Source organism: Bactrocera dorsalis, chromosome 1 (assembly GCF_023373825.1).
Source record: "Bactrocera dorsalis isolate Fly_Bdor chromosome 1, ASM2337382v1, whole genome shotgun sequence".
Taxonomy (NCBI): domain Eukaryota; kingdom Metazoa; phylum Arthropoda; class Insecta; order Diptera; family Tephritidae; genus Bactrocera; species Bactrocera dorsalis.
Window position 1 is genome coordinate 101,669,116 of NC_064303.1, and position 18,261 is coordinate 101,687,376.

Genomic DNA, 18,261 nt, shown 5'->3' on the forward strand with positions numbered 1-18,261 from the left:
CAGACCGACACTTAATAACACGATTTCGGCTGTTGAATGGATTATCCCACTAATCTTAAAAATTTATCAAGATTTCGCCATACAAAAATGACATTTCCAAATCACTTCATTGAAATGGTTTGAAACTGATCCACGCTAAATCTCTCTGTGCGGCTCTGATTTTGCGCCACCTACTTGTCAGCATTGGAAATCTGTTACATTATCACAGCTAATTTAGACACTACAAAGAGAAAAAATGCAAACAAACATTTTTTTTTAAAGCAATGAATCTAATTTCACCTGAAAATCGACTTAACAAATGAAAAAATGCATCCACTATTTCTATTATATGGAAAATATTTGAAAAAATACGGCTTTTATTTCAAAATACTGTATGACAATCTTTTCTTTTGATAAATATTAAGCGATGTGAATTCCTGAAAGACAATAACAGCTGTTTTTTGATCTTTCTAACGGCAGTGAGAACACTGTTGGGATATGAAGTGCTTAAATGTAATCTAACCTTTTAAATTTTCGGTCTGAACATGGTATTAATAACGAACTCTGTCTACATTATAAAAACTTGATCCACAGATGTCGCCTTTTACTTTGGCATCATTTTGTTTAATGCACGTTTACGCCAATTTAAGGTTTGAATATTGGATACTGCGATGGTAGCGCCATCTATCGGTCAAACATTCCAAAATTAACAATTGATTAAAAATGAAAAACAAAATTAAAAAACATTTTCCAGTGGACCAAATTGTAAATCTAAACCATTCTCGAATCTCATTGAACATACACACAAAATTTCATCCAAATCGATCCATCCGTTTAGGAGCAGTTCAAATGCAAACACACGGTCAGAAGATTTATATATCTAAAGATAATCTTATTATTTTTCTCAGAGTATATGTAAATGATCAGCCGGCCTGTTTTGTATATATTAGAACAAGTCCTTTAGATTTTGAGATATCGATCTGAAATAATGTATGTATGTATGTGCTTAACTACCCAATAAGCTGATCATTTGTTGGAACCATTATGCGATATAACGGTCATACAAACTAACCGACCAATAACAAGATCTTGTATAGAAAACTATTATATTTCCCAAGGCAAGGCTACATATAATGTTTGAATAAATTGTTCAGATCGGACCACTATAGCATATAGCTGCCATACAAACTGAGCAACTAAAATCAAGGTAAAGAATTTTTATTCCAGTCTATGTGAAAAGAAATTCATTTGTGAAAGGTATTATAGTTTCGGTGCAGCGGAAGTTATATTTTTGAATGGTTTTGTTATTTTGTTTTTGTAGTTTTTGTTATTTTTCGGTTGTGTGCAACGCTCTCATCACTGTTTGGAAATTTTATGCCAAATTGAATTCAATTAATTGGTTAGAAATGCTGACAACATGACTGAATTTTTGGCTTACTTTATGAAGCGGCCAGTAACGATGCTAACACTAATGCCGATTGCGTCGTAATAAAATGTGCTAAATTGCAATGAACTGCTTATTTAATTGCATTAAAGTATTTTTGACACAATTTAAGTGTTTTTACTTGCCACACGCTTTTGCCACTTGCATATTTCACTTCTCGCACACACTTACGCACACAGTGTAACATGTACATATGTAGCAGATGTAGAGCACACACACACGCCAACACATGTGTGGCATTTTATATTGATTTGAAAATTCCTACACAGCATAACTGTAAACAGCTGTACAACGCTGAAGTTGCAGCTGTTCAAGTGTTGAATGAAACTTTTAATTGATTCGAATTTAATTGAATTGAGTTTGTGGTGTAAAAGTTTGTCCTAACATAATTTGCACTCTATTACGCACGAGTACGTTCACATATGCGCTCACCGCTGCACGCCATTGCAACGAAATAAATAGAGTGCAGGGATAGTCGATGCATGCGCTTACCGTTATATTAATATAGAACTAGTGGCGCTCTAATAGAAAACAGTAGTAAAAATATCTGCTGAATATGAGGTAAAACTAAAATTTATTAAAATCTGTTGCTTCACACCAGTGAAAGCCTAAAAATATTGGGTAGTCGAAAAAGTCTTTTCGTATTTTGTCAATAGATGTCGTTGCAGTCGTATATCTCCAGTGCTACCATTCACATTATGATATAGTGTTAGAAAGGTGAGATTTTAAGCTTCATTTAATAAAATAAAATAATAAATTCGAGGAAGTTGAAAATAAGTTACAGCTGTTAAAAAATTGAAAGTAATAAAGAAATAAGAAGAATATTTTAAAACTTTTTATTATAAAAGAGAAGAATTCCACGCAAGCCACCAATGGAATTTGTGAAATTTACGGAGACAATGCTGTATCAGTTCGAACAATCGTTCGCTCGCTTCAGTTCTGGGAATTCTTCGATTTACACTGATGAAAGTTTCATACTGATTACTGATGGAATAATGTTTCTAGCGGAAATATGGCAAAAAGTGGTCGACTAAAATAGTTTATATTTGTTTATTTATTTCTTAGTATAAATATAAAAAAAGTTAAAGTTTGATTAGAAATACGAAAAGACTTTTTCGACTACCCAATGTACTGCCTATTGATTCAATATTTGACCAAAAAACTGGCATTCTCACTCATCTTTACACCCTTACAAATAATGAGAGCAATTTCCAAAATAATCTCGATTATTTTCAAACCCTTCGCTTTGAAACTAGTCACTCAATTGGTCCCGAAGTAATTGTTATTTGTACCTATATTTCATACAGTCACAGTAAGTTGCCCGTTAAGTGCCGTTATTACAATAACAACAGCTTTATAACTAATCGTAAAGTTAATAAAGTTTAATTGCGAGTCAAATATGTGGATAAGAGTGCACTGTAAATCGTTTAATTTAGGTTAACTCTACAATAAGAAACTTTATTGCAGCAAAGTGTAAAAAATAGATAAATAAACAGCCTTAATTGTTGTATGCTTTGTCATATGACTTTGTAATTATTTCTGTGAATGCTAGTGCTGACTACTTGACCTTAATTAAATTTGATGAAATTAAGCTATTAGTTTGTTTGAAAAGCCAATCTCGCGGCTAAATACTATTTATTGGCAAATAGATGAGGGCTGATTGAAAAATTGAATTATAAATGTTTGGAACTACAAAAACAGTTTTGCTGATCTTCCACATATAATATGTACTATATATTAGATCCGGTTAGAGCTCGATGCTGAGAGGATTCTCAATTGCACAGTTAGAACGCCGATCCATTGTTAATCTTTAATTATTTTATAAATAAATTTAAATGTGAAATATTTAAAACTAGCATATTTTCTCATTCTGCTTCCTACAAAGCATCAGCATTCAACTTTATGCCGCTACATTTACCACCTTCTCTTTTTCTAATATATTGTATTTACATAGGTCAACTTCCGCAAGTGCACAAAAAAGAAAAATGCTTTTATGCGCTTAAATGACCGTAAATAGAGCAAAAACAATGCTGCAGCTGTTAATTGTGCTTACTTTTGAAATAATTTTTTTATTTTATTTTTATTTTGCGTACTTTTTGTTTGCGCCGTCTCCTAACTGATTTAACTCGTAATTCACTTAAACTAAGTGCATGCACATTATTCTCATTGTTATTGTTTTTAGTGTATTTTTTGATTTACTTCTCGCGTAGTTAAAGTTTTAATTTTCCGCATCTCACATGCCCCACTTCAGCACCTATGCGCGTGCGTTTTTTTTCACTTACTATCTGCTTGAATTGTGTTTTATGGCGACGCAATAAAATAAACTTATATTCTTTCCATTTGCGCTGGCAATGGTCGACTGGCGGCTGGTGGCGTCCGCCATTTAATGCTGGCGAAGACGTGTGTATTTGTTGTAAGCGCGCGTGCGACAGGTGAGCCTGGAGTGGAGTGGGGTGCTGGGAAACCGGGCCGGTAGTGGTTGAGCGCGTTGAAATTGCGTTAATTAAAGAAAAACACGGTAAGAAAATATTATAGCGGAAAAATTGAAAATTATGCACTTCGCACTACCTTCCGGTTTCTGCGTTTCCCTTTTGTTTTTGCTGTTTTTTCTTCTCTTCATACTTTCTCTTTGCTATAAATATATGTACTTACCTTTATTAACACACACACACACACATATGCATTATGTACGCACTTAATGCTTCATGCAGATAAAAAGTTATGTCCACTGAGTGCGAAAGTGAAAAATGCTGGCGCTCACCTCAACTCCCGTTGGAATACATTAAAATGACTAAACAGGCGAGTGGAGAGGATATTCAATAGAGTTATTTTTAACCACTTGAAACATGCTGTGCCGGGTAAAGCTTTAAAATAAACAGGCTAAACATGAACACATATATAAAGAATGCGATGAGTTACTTTCAAACGCGAGTTAAATTTGCTAGAGGAAGCAAGGCATGTCGGTTGCGAATTATCTACATTAGTATAATAGTTTCGCCTATAAATTTGTAATATTCCTTTGTATGCAATGTTCTAATTTTATAAGTAAGCAATCGACATTCAATACTAGTGTATGCGCTAGCAAAATTTAATAGAGGCAAAGAGGGGCGGCTTGAAAGTATTTAAAAGAGTGAGCGGAGAGGAGTATATAATAAAGATAAGTAAATCTTTCTACCAAAATGAAATTTTTGAATATATGCGGTATCTTCTTTGCGACATACGGTAGTAGAGGAGCGAGGTAGTGCAAAGACAACTCGAAAAGTTAATAGGGACGCCCCGCAGAGTGCGTTATTTTATCTACTACTCTGAATCTTGGTAGTTAACAACCTACTTAAAGAATTCGAGGAACGACTACGCTGATGACATTGTTCTTATGGTAAAAGGAAATTTTAACCGAATTTATGTGGTATGTGGCCGAATAGCAGCGGCTTAGACACCAATCTCAGTAAAACGGAAATGGTTTTATTTACAAGGTGGTGTAAGATCCCAAATTTGCCTGTCCCCTCAAGCAACCTGTACTTATGCTTGATAAGCTTTCATGAAGGTCAAATATTGCTAAAAAGATAGAACATATCGAAAGAGTGGCTCTTATCGGCATTTTCGACGAGGGATATATGAATGGGGAGAAGTATTTGGAGAAAAGATGGGTGTTTTCGCGGATGAATCGAATCCAGGAGGAGAATTTTCTAGAGAAAGATATCATTCAATCTTAATTTTAGGCTATCGGACCACTGTAGTGTTTTACTATAGAGGGCGCTGCTATAAGGCGGCAGTAAACGTACAGCCTCTTAAGGAGAAAATATAGGATTTTTTCACGGATGGATCGAATCCAGGAGGGGGATTTTCTATAAGCAGATTTCATTCAATCTTAATTGTAGGCTATCGGACCACTGTAGTGTAGTACACGTAGAAGGTAGTGATATTAAGGCACCGGTAGACGTACAGCTTCTTTCAGGAGGTGAGTATTCGTACCAACAATAGAGCTGCAATACTAACGGTCAATATTAAAGCTCGCTAACTATCGCTCTAAAGTTAGTCATTGGTGTCTGTCCTCATTAGAAATACCAAGGAACCTCGCATTCGTTTAGCGAGTGACCAGCTTTTATATGACTGCGATATCCTTTCCAGATAAAGAAAACCTCAGGAGATTTTGAAAGACCTCGGTAGTCTTACCTTCGGCGAACCAGGAGACATAGCCATAACTGACATTAGCAGTCTCAACAAATTTGTAATAGGCTCAAATCGCTATGTCGATTTGTATGGTTTTATGATGTATTATAATGAGTTTTTAGGTACTAGAAGAAGAAGAAGAAGAAGATCGGCCTCTAACCTAATCTAATATACTTATGTGGATGATTCGCAGAGCTGTTTTCTTTGTAGTTCATACTCAAACTTTTATAATTAAATTTTGAAAAGTCTCCGGCCTACTATAGTAAAACTTTTTTTTTTGACAAACTGATTATATTTTCTTCTTTTCTTCGGCTAACTAAAAATCATATTGGCTTATTTCTAGTCGCGCCATCTCTGTGCCAGACCGGGATTTTTGATCCAATTGACTTATCAAATCAGTAGGTAACTGCAAACAAAAAAAATTCGTTTAAACTTTCTCCGGGTTAATGTTCCAAACTGGTCATGTGTTATTAATATTACAAGTATACAAAAATAAATATAGCACATGTGACTGAACTTTGAAAGCAGCGTTGCCTGCGCTTCATTGTTGCACTCCACCAATCGAGCATTGGCAAATGATGTTACCCTTTAGGAAAATACATGCGTTCAAAATGACGAGTTCAGTGCTTTAAGTAGCAAGCAGACCGTCTTCCATTAGCTGATTAATTTCCTAGGAAGCTGTGCAATAGCAGGAGTTCACTTCCAGAATCATTAAAAATATATTTGGCTTATATGAGTACATTGTTTTTTTTTATTAATTTTTCTCATTAATTTTTTTTATTAAATTTTTTTTAACACTTTTTTTTTATTTTTTTATTAATTTTTTTTTGTCTCATATAATCTGTAAACCTTGATAACAGATGTAGGTTCATTGGTTAAAATTAAAAATAGTGCACACTAAATTCTAGAAGCAGTCAAACGATGTCTTGGTCATACCTTTCCTATAGTTCCGTAACTGTTCAAAGCTTAAATCTTCCTACATGGTCTTTATATGATTGTAGACTTGCGTAAAATAGCTATGTAAATTTAATTATGCTGAATGTGTAAAGACAGCATGTCAAAGTTCAAGGTTGCGACCATGAAATCTTTACAAGACTCACAAACTTGCTAAGAGTTTAACTCAATTTGTGTTCGACGGTCACCCGTTAGACTATGAGTAAGCGTCTTGGCGTAGGCGCAAGCTGATTAAACAAATGAATGGCGGAAAGGGGTGAAGGAATAAAGATAAGATAAAAGGAAAACGCCGTAATTCTACTGAACAATCGCGTTAATGTTAAAACTCTTATAAAGTGGGAGTGTGAGGGATGGCGTGCGAGTCTGGTGACCTTCGAGTGAGTTTCAGGGTGCCTTGTGTATTTGGTGATTTTTTATTTATTTGTTACAATTGGTTTACTTATAAAAAAATCAGTTTTAAGTACATAGCTAAGTTTTCATAGAAGATAAATAGCACAAGCATCATTGATGAAGTAAGGTATTATCAAGTCCTTTGTCTAAAATTTAAATAAAATTAAAATAATTGCTGATAAAGGGTTGCGTTCATCCCGAGGGCTGGTAAGAGATTGGATGTGGCAGTCAAGGATTTTAGACCCTCCAGTCTCTCCACTTTCTTATTGTTAACGTTAGTGATATTAATTCATCTGTACATAAGTAAGGGGTAGAGTCTCAAAAACTACTTTGAAGGACACAGCATGCCTATTACAAAAGTAGAGCAGTGGGCACTGCCTTGCAAAATCTTGTCTCCAGGCTTAAGAGGAAAAGAAACAACAAAAAGTTTGCTTTTGGGCAACCTTCTGTGATATCGAGAGGACAATTTGGTGGAAGCGGTCATTAATTCTTCGAATAGGTTTGGGGTTGAGTCGAACCTTTAACTTCTCATCTTCAAATTTATCTGCAATAGAACGTTCGCTGTAGAATGGAGTAGTGCGTGGGCACAACGGAATATGAGTTGGTGAACCTTACAAGTTTTCTCGCCATTTCTCTGAGTCATGGTTGTCAATGAGCTTCTAGAAAAGCTTGAGGTAGTCGGCTGCAGGTGTTTTCTAACGCTGTTGACGTAGGTGTCATGGTTGAGGGAAATTTTCTGAATGCCTTGTACGCGCTAAATCCGTGTGACCATAGCATTGTATGCAACCGGGCTGCTGAAAGCAGGCTCTCCGTAATTCCCAGCCTAACAGGTCTTAATCAATAGGAAGTCTTAATCAATAGAAAGTTCAAAATGCCGTGGATGCATCTGCTATCAATATGAAGAACACATCTTCGGCAGACTTATTACCAGAGGTTTTTCCTAGACATGAAGCTCTAGCGGAAACTCAACATCGAGGAAAGAGGCACTTGTACAGTGAAGCCTTTTCTAAAGATTGGGGACTCAAATCACTTCGGCTATATGTTCTACGGAATTTTTACTTGTAGGAATGTGCTGGAAATACTAGACTCGCGCAAAAAATTGGCGTAGCAACTAAAGAGCACCCTGGCGGGAAATTTCTATCAGCTCAAGTTTTAGATTTCCTGTTCAATATATTCTCTTCCAAGCGGAGGTGGCGGCCATAAAGGTAGCAGTGAACCTTTTGCTCTGGAGCGGAACCACCTTTAGAGTGGTTGCTAGCAACTCTGATAGTTGGGCAGCGATGGCTAATATCGCTGACTGTGCGCTCAAAACTAATGAAAGGATGTCCTAATCTCTAGCATTGAGTTATTTTATGATTACACTGGTTTGGATGCCTGGTCACAGCAGTATTGCAGAAGACTGTAAGGCTGATGAGGTTACTAGGACGGATACTTCAGTCTATGATTGCGGAATGGGAACAGGTAGGAGCCTTCGCTCTCAGCAGGTTCACTTGTTAATGGATTGGAATCAAAGCGGCAAGAATCAATATCCCACTGGATGCCAGCTGCATCAGCTGTATGGAAGAAGGTCAGATAGAATAATATCAAAACTTCCTCTTTGGATGTCCCGCTTCGGGCAGATGAAGGCAAAGACAACTCGAATTTCATATTTAACAGCGGAAACAGTAAACAGTTTTTTTCGTTTGGCTTCAGAAAGTTTGATATATAACAGTCTAAGTGGAGTCCTCCGTCATCTGGAGAGATCAGCCATCTTATCTTACCTCATCTCACCTATTCAGCTTTTAAAATATCATAGTATTCGTAGCTGAGCCGTTCCATTTGTAAATATATGTATGTGTGTGTAATTTAAAAATATTCAGCTGCTCGCTAAACATATCTAAAGGCGCTGTTATGCCGCTGCTATTTAAGCAATTAAAGCTATGTATTTGCATGCCTCTTATTATGTAACGTGCGCCATTGCCAGATGTAATTGACACTTCGTGTGTAATATTAGCTGAAATACTAAAAATACATACACACACACAATTGAGCGTTGGTAAGTATTTAACGGTAAAATGCTTAATTATAGACAGCGTGTATGTGTCCATACTAATACACACAGCGTCGTCTTAGCGCTTTTGCGTGTGTGGACCAAACGCGCACGTACGCTTTAATTGAAAAATATGTTACGTATACGCCATGCCAGCCACAGCCATTGATAGTTATTTTTGTTTTTGTTCTTTTTGTGTTAGAAAACACGCGTTATATTACAAAATCTGTAGAAGTTAAGGCGAAGCAGCATGCAAAGCACGCGAAGTTGTGCGCGGATGGCAGATAATTAGGAACGGATACAAATATATACAAAGCAGCAGATAAATAAATGAAGGCTATGCGCTTGTATTTGTGCACATATTGCTCTCTGCGCTTATGCATTTCACTCGAATACGCGTTTCACCACAACTGCCTTTGAACAAACTGTGATTTTTTTTCTGCGTATTTCAGCTTAACAACATTTTTATCAACAGATATTTCTAAATATGCAGATATACAAGTAGTTGGAAATAAAGGGTTCTGCTAAAATGTTATTTGGAAAAATAATAATTATTTTTATGCTAAGCATGTTTCGGCGAAATGAAGAATAATCCCATTACTTCGCATGCAAATCTGGAAGTTTGTCTTACTTATTAGGAAGCCTAGTCGTGGGTGACATTCTTGAGCTGCCAATCTACAATTGGAGTCGTTTAAAGGATACGTTAACGGCATTGTTATACCAGCAAAAGGGTTAGGTCTGGCAAAGGCATGGTACAATATCATCACTCCATCGAAAACGACCTTTATTCCGGTTACCAAGAGAAGCATGCTGGCAGGCATAAGGACTGTAAGCCTTGGCGACAAAGAGTTAGAGTTGATTAATGAGACCAAATATCTGGAATCACTTTGAACTATGGCTAAAAGCACTCACGGTGTGCAAGTCTTGGTCTTGCAAGCCCTTTTAGTAGGGATAGTGCCATTAACTGGTACACTGTCGGTTTGAAAACATCGGAAGGTTTTCGTGCAGACGTCGCAGGACCGGCTACCAAACTTTGAAAATCTAAAGGTTGTTTTCTAAAAATTGTCCAAGTAGAAGCCTTTAATATAAGTGGATATTTAGAGATAAATCTCCAACCCATACTGCCATACTCTGCGATAGTCAAGCGGAACTTTAAGTGACCTCAGCTTACAAGATTAAAATAGTATTGGTGCACCTCTCTGGGCGCCAGGTTACAAATGGGTAGTTGGGCATGAACTGGCTGACGAGTTTGCCCCTTCTGCACCTGTTGTTACTGGCCACCTAACATCCTGGAGTTAGGAACCCTGCATTGCGGTTGGTCCCGTACCATAAAAGATGTACTACGCAAGGAGGAGAAACTGCGCAGGTAAAAGTATTGGCATCAACGAACAAGCCTGCGCCAAGCAAAGTTGTTAGTTCGTGGTAACAATCGTTCGAGTCGTAAAGTCAAAAGCACAGTCACCTGCCGAGAGACACATTCTGGTTACTTGCGTCATTTAACTCTAGGCACTGTAAGTTCCAGAAGTACCTGTATAACATGGGAAACAGCTGGTTTTGCGACAAATTTCTTTAATGCCTTATTCAAGAGTGCAAAGCAAAAGATCCAGGAGCACTGCCATTATAGCTATGTAACCGAAATGAAATCACATCGCCTCCCAGTATCCAGCACCCAGAAAGGTACTGGAATTCAACAGTATGCTGGGTCTATGTGATTCGTCGACAGAGGGCAGGGCATAATAGTCCTAAGATCGCGGTGTAAGCTTCAATTTATTTCTATCTCCATCTATCTACGCTTCAATATAAAGAAGGCCCCAGGAAAGCCATAAACACTCGCATAAAACGCTAGTTGACGCCGATTTTACAGCAGTGACATCATTGCTGAATTTGCTTTGAAACTTTTGGCTAAAAAGTATAAGTCTGCTTTATGGCACCCTGTATTTTATGAGTCACTTTATATGCATATGTATTTAGGTTGAAAGACTGAAGCTAAGTAAAAACGGCTTGTATTTTAATTGCTTATTTTCCACACAGTCAGCGCGTCAAGCAAAAAATGCGGCGACTTCATTAAAAATGTGCAGTGACTAAAAAGCGGAGCATTAAAGAAAAGAGTTGGCGAGTCGAAGGGTGCTGGCAGGGCCGGCGGCCACGCAGTGTGGAGTAGCTTGGCACAAATACAAGAGAAACAACCATGCAACAGCCAAACAAGTAACACAAGCAAAGAGTAAAACGTTGAATAAGTAAAGATAATATAATGTACATATAAATGCCTAACAAATGTGCATGTGTGTGTGTGTGTGTCACGTGTACGTGCATGTGAAAGAAAATTGACGACGCGAGTAGGACAAGTGCGTGCAAAAGCAAAGTTGAAACCATGACAGTGTTGTATATGGTATACACTGATGTGCCACACATGCCTTAATAATTTTTTGCTTTATTTACATACATATCTACATGTATGGCGATATGTGTCGCTGTCGGCGGGTTTTAAAGTACTTGCTGTTTAGCGCATATGCCTTGCTTGTCAACTGCTTGGCAGACGCGTCTACCGCGTCTCAGTTTGCGTCGTAAGCCTACATTTGTGATGTCTTACTTTATTTCGGTTGGTGTGGCGCCCGCGGGAATCTCAAAGTTGCAAGCACGTACCTACCGACATGTTTGACAAGTGACTTTTTCATTCAGTTTCAGCTGCTTATTGCCATGGCATATTAACGACGTTGAAATATAACTAGCATATTTAGTTGATAAGCTCTAGTTATTTTGTGGGCGAGTAGAAAGTTGTTCGAATTCGTTTTATGCAAATTATGTCATCCAGCAAAATGCTGTTTTATATGAAGTAGTAGTTTTCAACGCTAATTTGGTTTCAAATTATAATAACAAAAGACCGGAAATATTTAATATAATTTTTGCGGCATTTTTTTGTTTGAGCGAGGCTAGTTGAAAGTACTGAGCATGTTAAACTTTCACACAAAAAAGTAAGAGCAAATTCAAGACAAAATTTAAGTAGATAAATAAATTCTAGATAATGGTGTATTACATATAAAAAGTTGAAAATATCTGCCAAGTGAGGAAAAATTGAAGTTCATAAGATTTTGTAGTAGAAAAAATATAGATTTGTCTTTATAAATTAAATCTTACTAAACCAAAACATGAGGCAAAAAAATATTTAAAACCAGAAAACAGTTAATTTCGACTGCACGAGAACGATAATACCTCTCACATGTGCATTTTGTAGCATGAAAGGGTGTAAAAAGATAGGTCAGCTTGTATGGCAGTTATGTGCTATAGTGGTCCTATCTGCATAATTTCTTCAGAGATTCAGATTCAGAGAACATTGGTTTAGGCGATATCCAAGACAAAATTTCTTTAAGATATCGCGGCAAATGAAAAAGTTTTCCATACAAGAACTTGTTTTCAATCGGTTTGTTGGTATGAAAACTATATGTTGTAGTCGTCCGATTTTGGCGATTCCGACAAATGAGCAGCTTCTTGAGATGGAAGGGACGTCTGTAAAATGTCAGATCGATATCTTAAAAATTGACATCTAAAAACTTGTGGTAATTCAATATTACTCATACGCCATGTCATACCCAATCATAAAACTTTTGATAATTAAAAATCACTCATACGCCATGTTAAACCAAATCATTATATTCTTTGGTATTGAAATAGAAATTTTCGGCCTCCAGTTCTATAAGTACCAGATAAAGCGAAATTTTCTAAACATTTTCTCTTATTTATGGTTTAATCAAGTAAAATAAATTAAATTAAATTGAAATAATAACCAATCCCTTGCAATTAAATATTGTTACTGGCCATTTAATGGTGCACTTAACAGATGTAAGCATTACTGCCCTGGTGTTTGATACAAAGCAAAAGTGTGGCATTTATGTTGATTTTTGACCAGTTCGCTCGCATTTAAGTATACGCATAAATGTTGGAAACTTAATTTTATTGCGTCGGCAAGCTAAAAAAGGCGCATAAGATTGCATGGTAAAAAGCGGCGGCTCATAAAAGTTGAACATGGACATTTAAGTTGCTACGAAACAGCAAAGAACCCAATAAATGTTGAAAATAAAACGAAAGCCTTAAAGCTTTTGAAGAAAAAAAAAAACAAAGTTTGCGGCAATAAACGTGTCCAAATAAAGGGAGACTGAAGTCACAGCAGTAAAAAGTGACGAATTCAACTTTATACAAAGTAATAATTGTAGCAAGGCAAGACCAACATCAAACAGAGTCATAAAAAGCCTTAGACTCAGCCATTTCTGACTGTTCGACAACTTTTTCTTACAACAAATTTGGCTAGCGATTGAGTTAGTCAGACCATACTCGCCATGTTTTCAAAACAATTCGACTGTTTGCAGTATCGTTATTATTATTGTTATTATTTTTACAACTTTTACTAACAAACGCAAACATAAGTTCAGCAAATGAACCGTATTGAATGTGAACTGCCCGCAGCGAGGCTGAGGGCGATCACTGACAGGTCATTAACACACTTCGACTGAGAAGTACAATACTCGTACACGGAGCACGCAAATAAATGGGCAATGGTGGCAGTAAAGGTGCCTTGGAGAAGTTCTCAACTGCAAGCGAAGTTAATAATCCGCTTAGAGCAAAAAAACAAAAAAAAACGACAAAATGAAGTAGTAGATTTTAAAAGCATCAAACTTTCAAGTATAAAGCCAAAAAAAAAAAACAAATACAAATGAAATAAAAGGAAATGAGCGTTGAAGCAATCAAATCGAATGTGCTGTGGGTGAAGCCATGCAGTGAGGCATTGTGCAAACTCATTTCAAATAAAAACAAACAGCTTAAAACAGTAGAAATGGGAAAGAAAAAAAGCACTAGCAAAACACTTGACCAGCGCAAATCTCATAACGAGGCGGCGACTGTGCTGCTTAGGCCATTACGCCGCCAGCACACACGCCCGCATACACCCATACATGACTTATTTTTACAGCTGCTTGATTTCTTTTCTCTATCATTCGCTGCCATCGTTGCACCAGCTAAATATTGGGTATGTGCTCCCATCAGTTTCGCTACACACTCGCAAGCACAGCCGCCGCACGTGGCACGTGTTGCAATATACAAATTGAATAAGCTGCTCGTCGCCGCTGCTAATCGCTTTGTATTTGTAGAATTTTTCGCAAAGCTCAGCAATTTTGTTTTCGATGCTAATTGAAGTTCACTTAGAGGAGTGGTGATTGAGAAATCAAGAAATCACTTGAAGCGTAGTAATTAATTTAATTTTTTTTATATCCCGACGAGGATACATTGAGTTTGTCACGAAATTTGTTTTACCCGGAGGGAAACATTGGATTTGAGTGTAACAAACTGAGTCGATTGAGCTGGGTCCGTCTGTATGTATATACGCTAACTAGTCCCTCAGTTTTTGAGATTTTTATCTGAGACTTCACATATGTCTTTTTCTGCCTAAGAAGCTGATAATTTGTGGGAAAAACCGATATCGGACCACTATAGCATGTAGCTGTCATACAAACTGAGCGATCAAAATTAAGTTATTGTATGGAAGACTTTTATATTTGACAAGATATTTTAACCAAATTTGGCAAGAAGTATTCTTCGAGGCAAAAATGCAATCTCCGAAAAAATTGTTCAGATCGGACCTCATTAGCATATAGCTGCCATACAAACTGAACGTTTAAAAAAGTATGCTTGTAAGTAAAACTTATTTATTTGACAAGATATCTTCATGAAATTTGGCATGGATTGTTTTCTGAAGCAACAGTATAATCTACGAGAAAATCGTTCAGATTGGACTACTATAACATATGGCTGCCATACAAATCGTACGATCAAAATCAAGTGCTTGTATGGGAATTTTATTTATTTTATAAGATATCTTCATGTGTTTTGGCATAGTTTATTCTCTAAGTCAAAAATATATTCTCCGACGACATTGGTCAGATCGGAATACTATAGCATATAGCTGTCATACAAACTAAACGATAACTCAATCTTATGAAGGGTGTTATTGCTTCGGTACAACCGAACTTCATGAATTTCTCTCGCTTTCATTCATTTCTAGCATACTTATGTAATATTAAGCTACAATAGGCATTATAAAAGCTTTTTATGATAAAGTAGTTTTCACAAGCCAATTAAGGACAAAAAAATATATAATAGGTATAAAAAACTTCACGTAGCAAAAAATTATTTTCTAGAATTATAAGAAATAATTTTTTTTTAAAATATTTCTTGACATACGAGTACAATCACACGCGATATATTACATGCCAACTGCTTATCTAACCATTTTATATTTTAAAACTACCCCGACTCATGCGTAGGGCCTCTTTCCACGTCTTTCATCTGTATTTAGTAAGTACACATATGTGCTCACATTGTCAACTGTGAAACACAAACAATTCGTTAAGGCTGTGCTAACAAATTTTAGTCACATCTGCATTTAATTTGACATGTTCTACAATTCTTATGAATTATGCCGACATGTAGATATTTGCAAATAATGATATGGAATTTCAACTTGCACGATGTACTTACGATACACGTGTTTCTCTGAAAAGTTGGATAAGAACATTTTTAGTGCCAATTAGATTATGTCAGAGCAGATATTTGCATGAAACACTGGCAACATATGCATAATTGCTACACGTACAGGCTAGATATGCCTTTGAATGCAAATATGTTACGCATACGCCATGTACGCCAATGCCATTTTGTGCCAGTGCATGAAGCGTGTACAAAGTATTCAAAGCTTTGTGAGGCAGGTGCTATGAAAACGATGTTAGATGATTGTGTTTGTTTTAAAGAGTTGCGTTCGCTCTTGTTTAGGATTGGAAAATGTATGGAAATATATTTAAAATTATCTGACTGAAAGTATGTCACCTCTTTAATAAAATTTTAGGTCTGTTTCGCTAAACTTCGCAGTTTTTAAAATTAAGTTATGGAAATGTTGATTTTGTCATTTGCCTTATTAATACTCTCACTACCACTGTTACACATAATTAATTATTACTCATACGACCCGTCACTCCTAATTGTTACACAGTTTTTGGGGTAATTAAATTAGAGGAAATGGACAGTTTTGACATTGAAGCATTACTAATTTGATTAAAAATCCGTTGTACTTAAATAATGAGGAGGTCATTTAAGACTAACAACAATTTACTTAAGATTAAAGTAGAGATTTTATTTCAATTTTTTTTTGTTATCTTTAGTCCTTAAGTGATATTTCAAGAAGATTTTTTTTTTTAATTTCTAATCAATTAGAGCAAAATTGCCCCGATGACCTGCCTCATGAAAGGTTAATCTCAGATCAAAAACCTGAAGAGCGTTTCCCTACCACACCCGTTTTTGAAGCAATGTGTCCTTCAAAATGACTTTGAACTTTTTTTGTATACATATTCTAATTTAAGAGGTAAGGTAGAAGCACTTTTTTATTTGCTAACATTTTTATTTATTACTTACAAAAAAATACGTTTTTTCCTTCAAAGTGTTCACAAAATGGAAAAATTTTGAAATTTCGAAAACCCTCACCGTAACTTGGGCAAAGGGATTTTTTAACGATATAATTGTGATTTTTTGATTCCAGATGATTCAGCACCGATTTGCCAGCGGTAAATTGAATCTATAGGTAAGTCATGGCGTATGAGTAATTTTCGTGTATAAAATATGAAATTACCTTTTTGGTCAAAAACGAAATAGTGGTATGACAACTGGTCCTTCTGATTGATAAAGGGGTAACCCTACTCCCCTCCTTCAATTTCAGATTTTATACACGAAAATATTACTCATACGCTATGGGTAACCCATCGATTCATTGCACTTAAGGTCCTGCAGTTTGCCAAGGAGTGTGTGACTTGACTATTCCTGCATTGTTCCAATGTTCCGAACATGCGTTGGAAAGGTACTGCCATTTTAGATCTTTTTCAGTATATTTTGTTGGTTTGAAATGTAACTACACTATTTTTTTTGACTCAAATATGTCGAAGTTTCCGTCTGAAAAAAACGTTTTTGCGGGCAGTTCTTTTTCATTACTTCAATATGAAGAAATACTCAGCCAAAAGTTTGAACACACTTTAGTTGAGCAAATGCGTCAAAACCGGCTTTCGCAGTTTTAAAGTGGTGATTTCGGCTAGGAAGTCTAAAACGTTCTGGGTGGCCAAAAAAGGCTTTAGATGAGGAATCGGAAATAATACGCGCTGAAGTTTGTTGCCAAATACAAGAAGAACTAGGAGAATCCTTGAGAGTTACTCAATCAGTCATTTCGAAACATGTTTCCATTCGAAGCCAAGGCTGCCACATGAATTGAAGCCATGCTACATTAAAGAATGCAAATGAGAAATGCTGCTACAAAAATAAGTAGCTGTTTCAACGGCTTGTGACTGGTGATGAAAAATGCTTCCATTACTTATCTAACAAATCATACGTGAAATCTGACCAAAAAGTCAAATCAAACGAATATTTATGATACCAAGATAATGCTCTGTATTTGAAGATATCAGCGGGGTATGCTGTATTGTGAGCTTCTAAAACTGGGTGAAAACTTTAATGGAAAACGCTGATGACAACACCTTATCAAATAAAAGCGAGCAGTAGCCGAAAAACGCTCGGAATTTGCGACTAGAAAACAGGCAATCATTTCATAAGATGGCAATGCTCGATAAGCGGTTAAAAACGATTCGGAAAACACCGCCCCTGAAGTTTTGGCTAACCCATATTATAGCTCAAACCTTGCCCCTTCTGATTATTATGTATTACAGTAGAAGAAAAATAACAACAACAACAATTTGTTTCATGCCCTAACTACAACAGGGTTCACATCAGAGCTTGGTATCAAAAATTTGTTCAGCCGGCGCAGCTCTTTTGAAATGGAGTGCACAAAATATATTTTATATATGCATATATTAATTATAGCTTCAGATGAGCAATATGCGCGAATATATGGGCATAAGTGTTTACATAATATTTTTTTTAAAAAGCACAAGAAATAAGTAAAATTTGCTCTATATTAATATGGTTATTATATAGGATTCAAATGTTTGTGGGAAATAAACTTCTAAAACCAGGCGGTAATACGCTCATATGCACATATTCATATAAAATCTTTTCCTAACAAGCAGCCAAACACTAACTGAATAAAGTTCCACAATTAAAAAATTAAACTAAAATGATTTTACAAATCTACATACATATATGTATCCAAGCATCTCTATCAAAATACTTATATGTGAGTCCCGCACTCACCAAAGTTCAAAAGTCCACAGCAACTGACGTTATGTAACAAAAGCATATTTACTAACCTATCAAA